The following is a 20,471-nucleotide window of genomic DNA, read 5'->3' as shown; positions in this document are numbered from 1 at the left end:
AGGTTGGGGATTTAGTTCAGTGGTAGAGCACTTGCCTAGCAAGTGCAAGGCCCTGGGTTTGGTCCTCAGCTCTGAAAAAACAAAAACAAAAAAGAAAAAAAATAGTTAATTAGCTAAAGAGTTGATTTTTTGATGTGGGAGGTGTGGCTCACAAAGTTAAGTTTAAGGACAGAAAATGTGAAACTATCTCAGAAATAATTGGTTGTAATCCATCAAACTAACCATCCTGCTCACCATAGCTTTTTTTAAGGTAAACTAAATTTCCATGGTTAATAACATAGATTGAAAGTAAATGAGTATTCCCAATAAAAACTTCATGTGATTTGCATTTTCCTTAATCATAATATTAATACCATATAAATAGCTCTTTTAAATGAATATCCATATTAAAATGTCCAATAAAGATAAATATATGAAAAATAAATATCATAACAATGCTAGTTTTACGAATAGGGTTCCTTGAGACTTTATATATTGTGAAGAATGTATGCAAAGAATAATCATGGATAAAATGCTGTTTCACACAAATTAAAATTACAAATTTTTAGTAAATACCCCTACCCATTGCAGCCACAGATGTAGGCCAGCAGGCAGGACTCCTTCAGGCAGGCCTGACTACTAATACCCTTCCACTGGACCCTGTAACCTACAAGCCCCAAGCTATGGTCCAAATCCACCCATCCCCTGAGATGGCAGCAGTTCCTTGAGACACAACCTCTACCAGTTCTGATTGGACCAAGAGTGCCAATTGGACCAAGAGTGGCTCCATGACACCATTTGCCCCAATTAGAGGAAGAGATGGGTAGATGCCAGTGCAAGAATACATTCAACAACATAAGAAGGAACATGGCACCACCAGAATCTAGTGGTCTACAAAATCAACAATTGAACATCACAACATAGAAGAAACAGTAGAAAACAACCTTAAAAATGATTGGGCCCCCAACTGGATCAGGCCCTCTGAATAGGTCAGTCGATTGGCTTGATCTGTTTGGGAGGCATCTAGGCAGTGGTACCAGGTCCTGGGCTCATTGCATGAGTTAGCTGTGAAACCTGGGACTTGGCTCAATCTGGGAGGAGAGGACTGGACCTGCCTGGACTGAGTCTATCAGGTCGATCCCAGTCCTGGGGGAGACCTTGATCTGGGAATGGGGGGTGGGCTGGGTGGAAGGGGAGGGGGGCAGGAAGGGAGAGAACAAGGGAATCTGTGGCTATTATGTAGAACTGAATAGTATTGTAAAATAAAATTAAATAAAATTAAAAAAAATGATTTTGTGGAGATGATAGAGGACTTTAAAGAGGAAATGAAAAATTCCCTTAAATAATTGAGGAAAAGACAAAAAAAATGGAAGAAAGCAATAAATCTCTTAAAGAAATCCAAGAAAAACCAAACAGTTAAAGAAAACAGTGCAAGACTTGAAAACTGAAATAGAGGCAATAAAGAAGACACAAACTAAGAGAATGCTGGAAATAGAAAATTTGAGTAAATGAATAGGAACTACAGATGCAAGCATAACCAACAGAATGCAAAAGATGGAAGAGAGAACATCTGGCATTGAAGATATGATAAAGGAAATAGATTTGTCAGTCAAAGAACACATTAAAGCAAAAAAAAGCCATAACACAAAATGTCCAGGAAATCTGGGACACCATGGAAAGACCAAACATAAGAATAATAAGGATAGAAGAAGGAGAACAATACTAACTCAAATATGCAGAGATATATTCAACCAAACCACAGAAGAAAACTTTCCTAACATAAAAAAGGAAACACCTATGAAGATACAAGAAGCTTACAGAACACCAAATAGACTGGACCTCCCCCCAAAAAAGGTCTTTTTGCCACATAATAATCAAACCATTAGACATACAGAATAAAGAAAAATTATTAAGAGCTGCAAAAGGAAAATGGCCAGGTAACATATAAAGGCAGAGTCATCAGAATAACACCTGACTTCTCAGCAGAGACCCTGAAAACCAGAAAGTCCTTGACAAACATTTTGCAGATATAAGAGACCATGGATACCAGCCATACTATTATACTCAGCAAAACTCTCAATCACCATAGAGAGAGTAAACAAAATACTCCATGATAAAACCAGATTTAAACAATACCTATCCACAAATCCAGCCCTACAGAAAGCACTAGAAGGAAACTTCCAACCTAAGGAAGTTAGATGTACCTATGAAAACACAGACAATAGATAATCCCACAACAACATATCCCAATGAAGGGAAACAGACAACATTATCACCGAAAAAATAACAAGAATTCACAATCACTGGTCAGTAACATCCCTTAACATCAATAGATTCAATTTGCCTATAAAAAGACACAGGCTAACAGAATGGATACAAAGACCAGATCCATACTTCTGCTGCATACAAGAGACATACCTCAACCTCAAAGACAGGCACTACCTCAGAGTAAAGGGCTGGGAAAAGTCTTTCCAGTCAAATGGACTTAAGAAGTAAGCTGGTAGTAATCCTAATATTTAACAAAATAGACTTCAAACTAAAATTAATCAAAAGAGATTGGTAAGGGCATTACATATTCATCATAGGAAAAATACATCAAGATGAAGTCTCAAATCTGAACATTTATGACCCAAATACCAAGGCAACCACATACATAAAAGAAATATTACTAAAGCCTAAATTGCATATCAAATCCCACACACTAAGAGAGGAAGACTTCAACATCTCATTCTCACCAATGGACAGATCTGCCAGACAGAAACTTAAGAGAGAAATAAGGGAACTAACAGACATTGTGACTCAAATGGACTTAATAGACATCTACAGAACATTCCACCCAAACACAAGAGAATATAACTTTTTCTCAGCACCCCAAAAAACCTTCTCTAAAATTGACCACATACTCAGTCACAAAGCAAATCTCAACAAATACCAAAAAAAAAAAATGAAATAACCTGCTGTATTTTATTGGACCACCAAGGCTTAAAGTCAGAAATCAACAATGACAAAAATTACAGAAAGCCTACAAACTCATGGAAACTGAATAATGCTAAACTGAGTCAACCGTGGGTTAAGAAAGAAATAAAGAAAGAAATTAAAGCCTTTTTCAAATGCAAGGCAGTGAATGTATAACATACCCAAACTTATGGGACACTGTGAAAGTAGTACTAGAAGGAAAGTTCATAGCTCCAAATGCCTACATAAAAAAAGTTGAAGAAATTTCACATTAGTGACTTAATGGCACACCTATAAGCTCTAGAACAAGAAGAAGCAAACTCTCCCAGGAGGAGTAGATGAAAGGAAATAAGCAAAATGAGGGCAGAAATCAATAAAATAGAAACATAGAGAACAGGACAAAGAATCAATGAAGCAAAGATTTGGTTGAGAAAATAAACAAGGTAGAAAAACCCTTATTGAAACTAACTAAAAGGCAGAGAGAATATCCAAAATAACAAAATCAGAAATAAAAATGGAGGCTTAACAACTGAACGAGAATCATCAGGGGCTGGAGAGATGGCTCAGAGGTTAAGAGCACTGACTGCTCTTCCAGAGGTCCTGATTTCAATTCCCAGCAACCACGTGGTAGCTCACAACCATCTATAATGAGATCTGGTGGTCTCTTCTGGCCTGTAGACATACATGCAGGCAGAACATAATAAATAAATAAATAAATAAATAAATAAATAAATAAATAAATAAATAAATATAAATAAATAAATAAATAAATAAATAAATAAATAAATAAATAAATAAATAAATAAATAAATCTTAAAAAAAAGAAAGAGAATCATCAGGTCATACTTCAAAAACCTGTACTTCACAAAATTGGAAAATCTAAAAGAAATGGACAATTTTCTAGATAGGTATCATATAGCCAAATTATACCCAGACCTTATAAACAATTCAAATAGACCTATAACTCCTATGGAAATAGAAGCAGTCATTAAAAGTCTCCCAACCTAAAGAAATCCAGGGCCACATGGTTTCAGTGCAGAATTATATGAAAATTTCAAAGAAGAGCTAATAACCATACTCCTCAAAATTTTCCACACAACAGAAACAGAAGAAACATTGCCAAACTCTTTCTATGAGTCTACAGTTACCCTGATACCCGAATCACACAAAGATGCAACATAGAAAAAGAAATACAGATCAATCTCCCTTATGAACATTGATGTAAAAATACTCAATAAAATATTGGCAAATAGAATCCAAGAACATATCAAAAAAATCATCCACTCTGATTAACTAGGCTTCATCCCAGAGATGCAAGGATGGCTCAACACATGTAAATCTATCAATGTAATCCTTCATATAAACAAAATGAAAGAAAAAAAAAACATGATCATCTCATTAGATGCTAAAAAAGCCTTTGACAAAATCCAACACCCTTTTAAGATAAAAGTCATTAAAAGATCAGGAATACAAAGAACATACCTAAACATAAAAAGGTAATTTATAGCAAGCTGACAGCCAACATCAAATCAAATGGAGGGAAACTCAAAGCAATTCCACTATAATTAGGAACAAGACAAGGCTCTCCACTCTCCCCATATCTATTCAATATAGTACTCAAAGTCCTAGCTAGAGCAATAAGACAACAAAAGGAGATTAAGGGGATACAGTTGGAAAAGAAGAAGTCAAACTTTCTCTATTTTCAGATGATATGATGTGACCCCCAAAATTTGACCACAGAACTCTTACAGCTGATAAACACCTTCAGTAATGTGGCAGGATACAAGATTAACTAAAATAAAATCAATAGCCCTCCTATGCACAAATAATAAATGGGCCAAGAAAGAAATCAGAGAAACATCACCCTTTATAATAGCCACAAATAATATACAATATCCTGGGGTTACCCTAACCAAACAAGTGAAAGACTTGATACAATAGCTTTAAGTCTTTGAAGAAAAAAACAAGAAAATATCAGGAAATGGAAAGTTCTCCCATGCTCATGGATAGATAGGATTAACATAGTAAAAATGGCAATCATAACGAAAGCAATCTACAGATTCAGTGCAACCCCTATTAAAATCCCAACACAATTCTTCACAGACTCAAAAGAATAATACTCAACTTCATATGGTAAAAAAAATCTAAAATATCTAAAACAACAATTTACATTAAAGCAACTTCTGGAGACATCACCATTCCTAACTTTAAGCTCTACTATAGGGTTATAGTAATAAAAACAGTTTAGTATTGGCATAAAAATAGGCATGTGGACCAATGGATTCGAATTGAAGATCCTAACATTAGTCCACACACCTATGAACACCTGATTTTTTTTATTAAGGAATTTTTTATTCATTTTACATACCAATCACAGATCCCCCTCTCCTCCTTCCTCCTGCCCCTCCCGTTTTCCTTCCCAAACCAACACCCATTCCCTCCTCCAACAAGACGAGGTCTCCCATAGGGAGTCTGCAGAACCTGGTACATTAAGTAGAGTCAGGTCCAAGCCCCTCCTCCAGCATCAAGTCTGTGAGAGCTGTCTTACCATAGTGGACTCCAAAAAGCTAGCTCATGCACCAAGGATGGATCTTGATTCTACTGTCAGGGAACACCTGATTTTTGATTAAGAAGCCAAAACTATACAATAGAAAAAATACAGCATCTTCAACAAACGGTGCTGGCATGACTGGATGTCAACATGTAGAAGACTGCAAATTGATCCATATCTATCACCATGCACAAAACTCAGATCCAAGTGGATCAAAGACCTCAACATAAATCCAGCTATATTGATCCTGATAAAGGAGAAAATGGGAGGTAGCCTAGAATACATTGGCACAGGAAACTACTTCCTAAACATAATATCAGTGCCATAGACCAGCACCATAGAGGTCAACAATTAATAAATGGGACCCTCTGAAACTGAGAAGCTTCTGTAAGGAAAGAGCATGGTAAATAAGACAAAATGACAGCCTACTGAATGGGAAAATATCTTCACCAATCCCACACCTGACAGAGGGCTGATCTCCAAAATATAAAATGAACTCATGAAACTAGACAGAAAAATGTGAAACCATCCATTTAAAAAAAATAGGCTACAGAAATAAACAGAGAATTTTCAACAGAAGAATCCCAAATGCCCAAAAGACATTTAAGGAATTTCTCAACATCCTTAGTCATCAGGGAAATGCAAATCAAAATGACTCTCAGATACCATCTTATACCTGTCAGAAGGTCTAAGATCAAAAACACTAATGACAGCTTATGCTGGAGAAGATGTAGAACAAGGGGAACACTCCTCCACTGGTGGTAGGAGTGCAAACTTGTACAGCCTCTCTAGAAATCAGTATGGCTACCTCTCAGAAAACTGGGAATCAATCTACCTTATTACCCAATGATACCACTCTTGGGCATATACATAAAGGATATTTAATCATACAACAAAGACATTTGCTAAATTGTGTTCATAGTAGCATTCTCCATAATATCCAGAACCTGGAAGCAACCTAAATGTCCTTCAACCAAGGAATGGATAAAGAAAATGTGGTACATATACACAATGGAGTATTACTCAGCTGTAAAAAAAAAAAAAAAGATCAACTTGGACAGGGAAAACAGAGGTCTCTATGAATAAACTGGGGATAGTGGGACAATAGAAGGGAGGGGATGGGGCATGAGAACATAAGGGAACAGAGTGGTCGAGCTAGTGGAAGGATAGAATTGGAGAGCAATGAAGGAGTTACCTTGATGGAGACATTATGGGGTAAGCGAGAAACCTGATGCTAGGGAAATTCCCAGGAGTCCACAAAGATGACCCTAGATTAGACTACTAGCAAATAGTGGTGAGGGTGCCTAAACTGTCCTACCCTGGCAATCACCTTAACTGTCACCATAGAGCCTTCATCCAGTAACTGATGAAAGCAGATGCGGAGATCCACAACCAAGCACCAGGGTGAGCTCCAGGAGTACAACTGAGGAGAGGGAAGAGGGATTATATAAGCAAGGGGGGGTCAAGATCTTGATGGGGAAATCTACAGAGACAACTGAACCAAGCTCAAAGGAACTCAAAAACGTTAGGCCAACAGCTGTGGAACCTGCATGGGACTGAACTAGACCCTCTGCATAAGGGAGACAGTAGTGTAGCTGGATCTGTATGAGGGGTCCCTGGTAATATGATTAGGATCTATCCTTGGTACATGAGCTAGATTTCTGGATCCCATTACCTATGGTTGGACACCTTGTTCACCCTTAAGGAAGGGGAGAGGGGCTGGGTCCTGCTTCAACTGAATTTACCAGGTTATACTGTCCCCCCATGGAAGAACTTACCCTTTTGTAGGAAGGGAGGTGGGATGTAGGGGGGTAGGCAAGCCGAAAGCAGGAGGAGGGATAGGGAGGCTGTAGTTGATATGTAAAATGAATAATACATTTTTTAAATAAAAAAATTAATCAGTATACAAAAAAGCAGTAAATATTTGCTACTCTTTCCTAATAATGGATGATAAAGTTATTTTCAAGGCTGAACCACAAAAGTACCAATCCTACATTCTCACCCTTCTGAAAGGCAAGATTATATGGTATAGGTACATACAACTATACCTAGCTATTTGTATCTAAGTGTTAATGGTAACAAATTATTCTATAAGTAAGCTATAAAAGAATTCCTGAAGATCCATCCACCTCCCCCTACCCTTTTTTGAGACAAGGCTTTTCACTGTATTTGGCACTCACTGATGGACACTCACTGGCTGACAAGTGAGTATTAGGGGTCTTCCTGTAACCTTTTGCTCACTCTCTGTCCCAAACTCCCCCATCCCTCTGTATGCTTGGGTTACAGAATTAACTACCCTACTCTTTCCTGCTTTTATGTGAAGCCTGGGTATCCCAACTAAGGTCCTAGTATGCATCAAGGACATTATCCATTAAATCGCCTCCCCAGTTTTATTTCTTTTGAAAAAGTTTATTTGTAGCTTTTATTGTTCTCAAAGTTGCTATAAAGCTAAAAATAGTCTTGTAGACCTCGTCTTCCAGGTTTTGTCTCCTAAATGTTAGGGTTATGGGAATGTAGTACAGTGACAGTGACTGGATCCCTTTTTAAATTGTATATTCTCTAAGGTCTGTATTGTTTTGTTTTGTTTATACTTAAAATGATAATTATCCTTTCACAACAATATGTATTTATGAGGTATTTCTAGGCATTGTGATCTGTCTTCTAAGGTACACATGCTGAATTGTCTGAGAAATAGACTTACCACAGTTTAAAACTAACCCAAAGCATTATCTGCTCCTGAAAGTTGTCCCTGAGACTTTGGACCACAGCCCCTCTTTATGGAATTCTGTATGAACTTTTGTAGCTTGCATGGCTTCTTCTTCATTTATGTCTTACTTTAACCACATTGTATGTTTTAAGAAATACTTAAGCATGCCAATTGAATATGAAATCTGAATTTCCATTTCAGACATTTAATGTAGAGAAATCAACACTACAAAATGAGTGTGTTGATCTGAAGGCATGATAGATGTGGTAGAAAGCAGTGATTCACCATCTCATTAGTGAAGTATCCTCAAAAAAATTCAGAGGAGAGGCAAAGTGAGTTCACTAGTTTGGATGCCATGATGAGTAAGGGAAGTCACTAAAGAAACTGAACTGGTTACTTGAGGATTAGAGATCAGATTTTCTTTTCCTCTTGTTTTTGATATTTCTTTGTGTGTATGGGGCATGTTTGTTTATTTTCTTTTCTTACAGAAAAAGTTTAAATTAAAATGAAATAATGGCAGTGACTGAATTATGAATGACATTCAAATAAAAGAATACAGCAAACTATAGCAGCCTTGTTGATAAAGAGAAGAAACTGAATGCAAGGAATTGATCATTGATCAGAGGTTATAAAACAGAGAAGCTTAATGATGGTTGCATTGGCATTTTAACACTATGAGGTCCTAAGTAGATTTTTTTTTTTGATTCTCAAAATCGTGTTTCTTTTTTGGGTAACATATATCATTATCAAGAATGTTCCTTCACAATAGTTTGTAAAGATGGTAAAAATATTTGCAGCCTTTGGCCAAGTATCTATCACATAATAAACACATAATAAATGTTAAAATAAGATAAAAATACAGGACCCAAGAGTCTAACAAAAATGTTCTTGACAATTTTGGTTTAGCCAAACTGACCTATAAATAATTATGGAAGATTCAGAACTTGAGGTGGTTCAAGTTAGAAATTTTCACATTTACAAAGATGTAAAAATGATAATAACTTCTTTTTAGAAATTTGATGCTGAATATTTATCAAGGGTCTTTTCTTGGGTCTTATCTTGAGATAAGATGCTATTTGTAGTCCATAGTGGTGATAGGATTTGTAGGTTATATCAGACAACTGATTATGAGTATAAAGAAACATTAAACCCTGCTATGCTGATAAGCTATTATGCTCAGAAGATTTAGTTGTGTTTATGGTATTTCCTAATTATAGTATATTTAGTATACTGAAATTGAAGTGAATAAGACATAACCCACTGTAAATAGCAAGCCACCTGCATAAAAACTTCAGGATGAGCTTCTTCATCACTCCAAATATGGCATTTTCACAATCTCTGCATCATTCTTTTATTTGAACTTTGCTCTCCACATCTGGTGATCTTTCATAAAACCCATCAGCCTTCAACTTGGAGCTGAGCCCAAAACAAGTTTATTTGATTTAATCACTGAGAATAAGAGATAGGTGAATTAGAAAATTCACCCTGATAAAAGAAACTCTAATAATTGGCACTTCTGAATAACACTGATTACAAGATGTAATATATGAAGAAATAAATATGCTGTCAAGGTTGTTGAAGAATACAGATTAAGAGATACCTGTGGATTTTGACATACACAATTAATATAATTTTACAATATGATTCATATGTGATTGCCAGTAATAAAGACGCAAATGCTTTGAAAGTTAGTTTTGTAATGGAGCATTAGAAGGGAATGTCATTCCTTCAGGGCTTTCTCTGACAAGTAATTGCTTTGTGTAGACCAATCAACATTGTTCAATAGTATTCTTGCTGCAGTGTCTGTCAAAGGCACATCACACTTCTTTGTAATAAACTGTATTTCCAAGACACCTATGCATTGGTCAGACAAGCAAATAGTGGCATGACATTTTTCTTACAGAATGTGGTCCTGTTCTGAAAGCAATTTTCCTCGTATAATTTCTGTTTGAAAACCCATTCATTTGTGACAGCAGTGTAAAGAGAACATTAATTTTAGTACATTCAGGATTGCTTTCCTTCATGGTCAATGTGACATTGTCAAAGAGAGTAAAGGAAGTAAAATCGGCAGCCTACTGGCCATCTTGCAGGAAGAAGACCCTCCTAGAAACTGAGAAAGGAGTTTCACGGAATTTAAATATGTCTATTTTGAGGCTCTACATATCAGAAAGTAAATATGCTTAAATTTATACTCCTCCCATGATAGAAATGCCACATCTGTATTCCTATTGAGAGTGGCCAACTTTTTTTCTCAATGTGAAGGAGTTTATGGATGAAATTTACAGACTTAAAAGAATGAAAATAATGGATACATCTTCCCTTTCAGATACAGGTACTTGAAGTTTCAAGCCAATAAAATTTCACTTTTCCTGGTTTTTGCAGACAATACTGAATAAGGTGGATGGGTCAAGCTGTCTGTGTGTAAGATTTACCTATGGTGATGGTTAAGCACAGACCAGAAGCTGCCAACGTAAGGACCCTATGAGATTAGGCCTACTTTTAAATTTATATGTTGTATATACCTTATATGTTATTTGTAGCAAGATGATGTTGCAGATAATAACAGTGTGTTTAATCAACAATAACAGTTGATTAAAATTCTGAGTCTGAAGTATTTGCTGAAGAATGTAGTCAGACCTTCAAATTTCAATATGTCTTCTGAAACATCAAGAATAAATAAAAACTTACAGAGGGATCTGGATGCAGAGAGCCACGGCTAGGCCCCAGGTGGAGCTCTGGGAGTCCAATTAGCGAGAAAGAGGAGGGTTTATATGAGCGAGAATTGTTGAGACCAAGGTTAGATAAAGCACAGGGACAAATAGCCAAACGAATGGAAACACATGAACTATGAACCAGTGGCTGAGGAGCCCCCAACTGGATCAGGCCCTCTGAATGGGTGAGACAGTTGATTGGCTTGATCTGTTTGGGATGCATCCAAGCAGTGGGACTGGGTCCTGTGCTCAGTGCATGAATTGGCTGTTTGAAACCTGGGGCTTATGCAGGGTCCCTTGGCTCAATCTGGGAGGAGGGGACTGGACCTGCCAGGACTGAGTCTACCAGGTTGATCTCAGTCCTCTGGGGAAGCTTTGCCCTGGAGGAGGTGGGAATGGGGTTGGGCTGGGGGGAAGGGGAGGGGAGTGAGAGGGGGGAGAACAAGGGAATCCGTGGCTGATATGTAGAACTGAATTGTATTGTAAAATAAAATTAAATTAAATTTAAAAAAAAAAAACCTTACAGACCATGGTTTTGCTCATTCAGGTCCATTTTCTACCTTTGACCCTAGATTTTTAAGTAGTGTCTTTTTTTTTTTTTTTTTTTTTTGGTGTTTTAAGCCATTTAGCTTGTGGTTATTTGCTAGATCTTTAATAGAATATTACCAGGGAGTAAATTGAAATGAGTATGTGGCATATCTATAATGTCAGCCACAGGTCATGTTTTTCTAACTCTTTCTACTTCTTCTGCAAGGTTCTTTATCCCTGAGGGGAGGGATTTGATGAAGATACCCCATTTAGTGTTGAGTGTTCCAAGGTGATTCATTGCCTGCCTAATGTCTGTGAATCTCTGTATTTATTCCTATCTGCTGCAGTGATCTATGACAGTGATCTATAACTATAGCAGAATGACATTAGGAGTCATTTTACTGCCACCATTTATTATTTATTTATTTACTTGTTTATTTATTATTTTTATTAGTTTGTAGAATAGCAATATTTTCTTTTACTCTAGCTCCATATGCTGTATAGTCTCTGTTTCTTATTCACCTTAGCAGTGTTGGGTATTGGTTCCATCTCATGGAGTGGGCCTTAAGTCAAATCAGATAACAGTTGTTTATCCCCACAAGCTTGGTAACACCATCTTCCTAGCCTATCTTTCAGGCAGGACATCTTGTAAATCCAATGATTTGTGGCTTGGTTGGTGTTTCCATTTATCTTTTTTCTTTTAGTCTAAGAATGTATTACTCAAGAATTAGTAGACAATCAATCATCTGTTCTCCTCACACCTCCCTGCTCCTCATAACTCCTGCTTCAGGCTTGGCCCACATTCTTCTGACTTCCTAATCACCAAGAACTTACTATTGTTCAGCAAAACCAGCTCAGTCACGTGGCAGACCTCCAACTTTGAGACCTGGAAGTTGCTTTAGGATGATCCTCAGGGCAATCCACCCCGTATATAAAATGAACTGTTTGGGTCAGAAGCTGTTAGCTCTTTACTTGTGGTTACAGGATCCCAGATACTTCGAATACAGTGTTTGCACATTTTCCTGATGAGACTTGCAAGAGGAAAGACAAAGTGATGACAAACGAAGTCCTAACAACAGAACAAGTCAATGTGACTATGCACTACCATATTGCTCAGGGGCCTTTTGTTTTTCAACTTTTAATATTTATTTACAAAGATTACTATAGGAGTTTAACTCCTTGAGGTAGAAGGGAACTAAAGTAGAAAAAATAACTCTCAATAAGATCTTGGGAAATTTTGCTTACCATTTAATTTTATGCTTTAATTGAAAGGTTTTACGGAGTGGTTTATGATGCTGAGGTTCAATTTAAGACTACATATAATAGCAGATTAATGTCTATTGAAGGTATGTGTCTATGGTCCACGGGTGGGAGCATTAATTTTTAACTAAAAGGACTGATTAAATGGCATTTCTGATCTTAGTAAATGTAAAATTCCAGAATATTTCAAAGTTATTTGTTTTGATTAAAAACTACTATTTAATGTGTAATTCAGCTCTACCAGACCTTCTAGTCTTTTATTTATCTATGTCCAATTAAGTAAAGGATCAACAAAGAACAATTACCCATTTTACTATGTAGAATCTGGGTTCAAGTGTTTAAGTATGCTTCCTGAACAGTAGACAATGCTTCTTTTGAAGTAATTTGATAAAAAAAAATATATGTTCTTGTAAACTGTATATAAGTTCTTTTTCTTAGTAAAAATGTACATACACATTTCAAATAAAAATCATCTTTTATCTCTGAGGAATAATTTGGTTTATTCTCATTTTTTTCTTGGGTTGTCTGTCTTTCCAAAACACAAAGCTGCTGTTCATTGGTAGACCGTACTCAAATATAGGTGGTTTCACATGTGTTTAAATTGTGTTTCACCCCATCTTCTGTGAATTGACATACAGAACTAAATACAAATAGATTCTTACTTGTACCAGTATCTTTGAACTTCCAGTTTTCAATAATCTCTAATATTATATTTCTCTTGTAAATGAGAGAAAGAACAAAACAATTGTTCTTTAAATTAATATTGGAATGCTCAAGAATTATCAACAAATGTACTTTTTATTTTATTTCAATTTTTCTTAATTGAAATTCTCATATCTTTTACATGTAAAAGGTTTGTTATAAAGAAAATCTCCCACCTCAAAACCAGGGCCATGAAACAGGCCCAAGGTTTCAAAAAACCATCAGCCCATGAAATGCTGGAAAGCAGCCCACACCTCTCCCTCAACCTGGAGCAGGGAGGTCTAAAAACAAACAATCTGGCTTACCTCTCACTCTGAAGTTATCTAAAACCACAGTTTCTACATCTAATGAAAGCAGGAGATGTCCATCCCTCTCCTTACTTTCTGCTACAAAACTGACTCTCATACTCCACATGACATGGTGTATTTCCCTGTACCCTCAAATACTGTAGTGGCCTTTGGAAGCATCAAATTCAAAGTGTTATATAAGTCTGCTTTTACAACTAAAAAAAAAAACCCTTACATTCTATGGTTGATTCAAGATACTGTCACTGTTTTTATTAATATGGAATTGTCTGATTTTTCTTTCATAAAGTATTATACATTGCAGTTTTCTTCATTTTTCTATTTTTTTCTAAGGGAACAAGCATTATAAAAAAATTATCAAGGATCTGTGTTGCTTCTCCCCCTCCCCTAGCTTTACTAAGATATGAGAAAACATAAAATACATGTAAATTTTGTACATATAACTTAATGTCCTTATGGGTCTATACATTATAAAATCATTGCTACAATAAAATACCTATATTCCTCCATGTAATGCTTAAGCTTCCTTTGTGTGTAGTTAGACACTTAAAACTAATTCTCTTCGATAATAAAGTGCTATCCTTTAAAACTACAGTTACTTTAGAATATACTCACTCCACATAACTAAACAACAACAGGCCAGTTTCTTTCCATTTTCCCAACCCTTAGTGTTTGGCAAACATCTTTTAGTTCTGTCCTTCTGTGATTGCAGCTCATTTAGATTCCACTTAAAATTGAGATCACAAATCTATTGTTCTTTGTTCTCTGCATTATGCATCTTTATCTGGTCATCTGGTAATGGACATTTATGTTGTTTCCCTATCTTGGTATTGTGAATAGTGTTGCCATAAGTTTAGATTTATAGATGATTCCCCCTATATATAAATTTAATTCCCTTTGGATGGTGTCCCAGAAATGGGATTTCTAGATTTTACATTAGTTCTGCTTGTACTTTTTCCACTGACATCATTCTGTTTTTCTCAGTGTACCATTTATGTTTATATAAACAATATATGAATCTGCTTTTCTCAATGTTATCAGTATTTGATATGATTTTAATATATAAGGTATTCTACCAAACACACAGTGACATCTCATTGTGGTTATTATTTGATTTTTCTAGAGAATCAATTGATGCTGAAGCCCTTTTCCCGATCTGTTGGCCAAATTTCATTATTTCTTTCTTTGACAAATGCCTATGTACATTCTTATCATTTGTAAACCACTGTCCCTGATGTTTTTGTTTATTTGCTTTGTTGTTGTTTGTTTTACATGCCTTCAAATTGCCTTGATGGTACAGACAGATAGAAAGATACAACTACCTCCTCAGAAATATGGTTTGCAAATATTTATTTTATTAAAGTGTTTTGCTTTTTACCCTGTTGATTATGCGTTGCTCTTATGCAAAAGACTTATGCATGGACATTTCTGTTTTAAAGATCTAAGCAGAAAGTCAATCAAGACATAGCCTAACAATACCATTGTATACTATACATAGCTAGGTGCAGATGTTTTCATAAGTAACTGAAGAACACATCTTTTTTTCTTCCTCAAAGAAGTATGGAAAATTTTACAAGATAAATTCCATATTAGTTAAGAAAGTTTTAACAAATTCAGGAAGAGCAGGAAGTGGCTCTTACCCCCTTCAAAGCCCTCCTAGAAAAGAAGTTATTGTTATCATTATCTCTTTTTTTTTACTTTCTAAATCCCCAGTTAGATGGTGATTTGGAGCTTCTACCAACTTCTGTTTTTATGTAATGGCTATTAATTTATCTAGTTAATTATATAAAACATCAAAGCATTAAGGTAAATTAAATTACCAGAGATTACTCAGAACTGAGCATTGGTTCATTGGCTCTAATAAAATGAGATATAAATGTAACTCAAACCACACAGCTGGGTTTGGAGAATGTTGCTGTAGAGAAAAATAACTTACAGCTATAAGTATTAAATTGCCAACCACCAATAATTTAAACATTCATATTGAAAATCAATAGCATTGTGAGACTAGATATCAATTCTTGAAGCCATTGTGGTAATTCAGAGAAGGCCTTAAAAAAATGGTCTCTTAAAAAAAATGGGTTTTAAAAATTATAGGAGTGGCCAGGCAGCGGTGGCATAGGCCTTTAATCGCAGCACTTGGGAGGCAGAGGCAGGCGGATCTTTGTGAGTTCCAGGCCAGTCTGGTCTATAGAGCAAGATCCAGGACAGGCACCAAAGCTACACAGAGAAACCCTGTCTCAAAAAAAGCCAAAAAAAAAAAAAAAGCAAACAAACAAAACTTAATTTTATGTCCTTTCCAACTTGGGCTGGGCAGAATGGCTCTCCAAAGAAGGGTGGTGAGAAGAAGGGCCGTTCTGCCATCAACGAGGTGGTGACCCGAGAATACACCATCAACATTCAGAAGCACATCCATGGAGTGGGCTCCAAGAAGCGTGCCCCTAGGGCAATCAAAGAAATCCGGAAATTTGCCATGAAGGAGACGGGTACTCCAGATGTGCGCATTGATACCAGGCTCAATAAAGCCGTCTGGGCCAAAGGAATAAGGAATGTTCCATACTATATCCATGTACATTTGTCCAGAAAACGTAATGAGGATGAGGACTCAGCAAACAAGCTCTACACATTGGTAACTTTCATACCTGTTACCACATTCAAAAATCTACAGTCAGTCAGTGTGGATAAGAACTAAGCTGCTGAGTGTCAAATAAAGTTGGAGAACTACCATCAAAAAAATTATAGGAATGGATGTGTTGGTTTACATGGTGAGTTCTAAGTCACTAAGTTCTAGCTTGGTTTACATAGTGAGTTCTAAGTCAGCTAGGGCTATTTAGGCAGACTACATAACCAAAATGAATCTAGAGTATCTTTTGTGTTTATATGTCTTGATACACATAAGTGTATATGCTTGTGGTCTTCTATATTCCAGAAAATGATATCCAGTGTCCTATTCTTTTATTGTTCATTATTTCAACAATGGTCTCTCACAAAAGCTAGAGATGAGCTGACAGCCAGGAAATACAAGACATTCTCCTGTCCTTTACCCCAGTTCTCCAGTACTAGGCTTACAGGCACATAGACAAGATTGAGATTTATGTGGGTGTTAGGTTCTGTACCTTTGTTCCTCATATCTGCAGAGTAGGCACTCTGTTCACTCACCCATCTTCAGCTTCACTGGAATAATTTTGTACTGATTGTAGAACTCTGTAGTTTTCTTTCTTGATTGTAACAAGTTGGACACCTCTGGATGCTGTAAGTAGACTTCCAATAGTAGACATGAATAGAGATATGGTTTTGAAACTTGTTTGCTCCAGAGCATCTCTTGACAACTAGAACTGTGCCTCTACCTCTCCAGTACCCTGCCAAGCTCACAGTCAGCAAAAAGAAGATCTACACAAGGGGAAGAATAAAACTTGAGTCAATACCATATTTGTAGGCACTGAGTCAAACTTCCAGAGTCTGACCTCAGGGTTTCTGCTCCTGCTGTTGCTTTCTTCTTCTTCTTCTTCTTCTTCTTCTTCTTCTTCTTCTTCTTCTTCTTCTTCTTCTTCTTCTTCTTCTTCTTCTTCTTCTTCTTCTTCTCCTTTTCTCCTTTTCTCCTTCTCCTTCTCTTTCTTCTTCTTCTTCTTCTTCTTCTTCTTCTTCTTCTTCTTCTTCTTCTTCTTCTTCTCCTTTTCTCCTTTTCTCCTTCTCCTTCTCCTTCTCCTTCTCCTTCTCCTTCTCCTTCTCCTTCTCCTTCTCCTTCTCCTTCTCCTTCTCCTTCTCCTTCTCCTTCTCCTTCTCCTTCTCCTTCTCCTTCTCCTTCTCCTTCTCCTTCTCCTTCTCCTTCTCCTTCTCCTTCTCCTTCTCCTTCTCCTTCTTCTTCTTCTTCTTCTTCTTCTTCTTCTTCTTCTTCTTCTTCTTCTTCTTCCCCTCCTCCTCCTCCTCCTCCTCCTCTTCCTCCTCCTCCTTTTGATTGATTGATTAATTTATTATATATACACAGTGTTCTGCCTGCATGTATGTCTTCAGGCCAGAAGAGGGCACCAGATCTCTCGTTATAGATGGTTGTGAGCCACCATGTGATTGCTGGGAATTGAAAACAATACCTCTGGAAAAGCAGCTACTTAGCCACTGAACAATCTCTCCAGTCCAGGTTTGTTCTTCTTACACATTTAAGCACAGTAAAACTTGGGCAACATGTTTCCACATGACAATTATCACAACACAGCTTTAGGCAAAGCCACATGGATATTCCCTAACAAAGTAGCAAAGCACCTGTGATCTTTACAATGAGGAAGGATTTATGATAAGCATCAGGGTAGATTCTATTTGTGTAAGATGCAAAGAAGATGGGGCCTCTTTCAGAAAGATGAGTTTTATTCACTGAGAGTCAGAGCTAAATATTAGGGCCTAAAAAGGGCTCAGAATATTGTGGGAATTCAGGTGGAGTTTGGCTCCTAATAGAATAGCAAAGGATCACCAGGTTATCTGACCGCTTTCACTCTGGCATTCCAGGTGACCAGCCATCATTCATTTCCTTCCATTGAAGAATACAGACCCATGTGACTGACAATCCTGGTTTCTCCAATGTTTATTCAAAGAAGTGCTTCCTAAATCTACCAGGAAATAATTAGTAAAGTCAAAATATAGTTGACCTCTCCATTAGAGCAGACACTAGATCAAACCATTGTGGAGCTAAAGAATTCAGTAGAAAAAAAAAGTTAAGAGTGAAATATTTTAACCCTCATTAGATACTTCATCATTTGTCTCCTTTATTTTTCTCTGGCTTTGTTCTTTCTCTCCTTCTTTCTTTCCTTTCTTCTTCCTCCCCTTTCTTTCTTTCTTTCTTTCTTTCTTTCTTTCTTTCTTTCTTTCTTTCTTTCTTTCTTTCTTTCTTTCTTTCTTCTTTTACATTTGTAATGTACGTTCAAAGTATGGTCTTCAAAGTATTCATTTTCTGTAACTCCTCAATTACATGATTTTCATTTATGAGAGCATGTTAAAGGAGATAAAAATGATGCCTCTAATGAAGATATTTGGGTAGATTGCTGTAGAGATTTTTGACACTTCCTCTTCCAAGAAGAAATATAAGATGATAATAAGAAGCTCCTTACAATTAGGACAATCATGTTGAAGATAGCATTTTTACCTTGGAAACCCCAATTTTGTTTTACTATGACACATATGAGAATGAGGTCAGGACATTAAGTAGAAGCTGGTTGATGATGGGCCACACACATTGTGGGAAATTGTTGTAGAGACAATTGACACTCAAGATATGTGCAGTCCAACTCTAAGCTAAGCACTGACTTCTGAAAGGACTGTAGCTGACACTGAATTCCAACATGAAGCCTATAGAGATGAGGAAACTGTTTATCAATCTTGTCATGTTTAGTTTGGGAGGTGAGGAGGTGAGAAATTGGAGCTGCCAAAGGTGACAAGTGACAAGTTATTTCGTTTTTAATCTCAAGTGTGTATGTGGTTAGCTGCACTGTCAGTAATGTGATTTCTCCTGTCATTGTAATAGAACTGAGTTTTATTCATCACCATGTGGATTCACTTTGACTTGAAATAAGTCAATGAGTTACAATCAACCATTATTATCCCCCATTGTGGACACTGTATGGAAATATTGCAGGTGTCAAGAATATTTAAGTTTCTGAAGACATCAAAACATTTTGATATTATTTTTAAATGTTATTTCATTTTTTAAGATTTTAATATAATTATTTTCTTCTACCCTTTACTTCCTCTAATCCCTCCCATATACCCCTCCTTCCTCTGTTTCAAGTTTACCACCTCCCTTTTTCATGAATTTTGTTACATATATGTATATCTAAACATATGTGTTCATTTATATATAATATTCATAAATTCATAAATTTAACCTACTCCTTCTATAGAGTGTCATTTGCATGTATGTTTTTTAGTGAGGGCTTTTTGGTTTTGAATAACCAATTGGCATGCTTTTTCCTGGTGTCAAAGAGAAAATTAAAATAATGGCAGGTTAATTTTGCAAATGGTAAATACCTTAGTTGCTACTTGTAACCTAGTGAAAATTAAAGGGATATTTTGATCTCTTTTTTCCCACATGTTAGCACATTCCATCTCAAGTCAACATTTCTAGAAGATAGTTTGGAAAACTTTTGTCACAATCCCAGGGCAGCAAGCTACAACATCTAGAGAAATACACTATAATGTAAAATATGAAGAAACTTGGCTCAGGATGTGTGGTGTATTAGCCTGATGTTTCCAAACCTACATTTTTTAAATGTAGTTTTTCTTTTCATAATTCCCATCTTTTCATGACTCTCATCCAGTAGTATATTAACAGTAAGTAGTCTTGGTTCAGTCATGTTGATGCTCTTTTTTTAATGGAGACACAGTATGTCCAGTTTAGGTTCATAGTTTTGTTAAAATATTTTAAAATAAATTTAGAAGGAACATGGGGGAAAATTTATTAGAGTTTAAAATGGCCAGCAAGGTACTAATCTTTTCTGCTGCCTTAAGGAGGAAAACAGAGAAGAGATATAGAAAGTCTTGCCTTTTTCAATTCAATTTGACAAACAGCAAACAAGATAGAGTGCAAACAGGGCTACAGAGCAAGATGGGGGAAAATCACAGTGTTTCAAACAGCATGCCCAAGCTTTGCCCTATACCTGAAAAAAAAAAGTACATAGAAGTAAGGAAAGGAAAAGTTACCCATTCCTTAGGATGTCAAAGCACAGGTAGTTTGGCTGGAAGAGTGTCTGTCTTCTGCTGCCTTGAGAGCTCCATAACTGGATCACCAA

At 36.4% G+C, this 20,471-nt stretch overlaps 1 pseudogene; it reads left to right on the top strand.

Moving 5' to 3' along the window:
• LOC102927171 (large ribosomal subunit protein eL31 pseudogene) overlaps nucleotides 1-16,390 on the top strand; it is a 54,166-nt pseudogene extending 37,776 nt beyond the window's left edge.
• The last annotated feature ends 4,081 nt before the right edge of the window (nucleotides 16,391-20,471 follow it).

The sequence above is a fragment of the Peromyscus maniculatus genome, chromosome 10 (assembly GCF_049852395.1).
Source record: "Peromyscus maniculatus bairdii isolate BWxNUB_F1_BW_parent chromosome 10, HU_Pman_BW_mat_3.1, whole genome shotgun sequence".
In the NCBI taxonomy this organism is placed as follows: Eukaryota; Metazoa; Chordata; class Mammalia; order Rodentia; family Cricetidae; genus Peromyscus; species Peromyscus maniculatus.
This window is presented reverse-complemented; position numbering and strand designations above follow the sequence as displayed.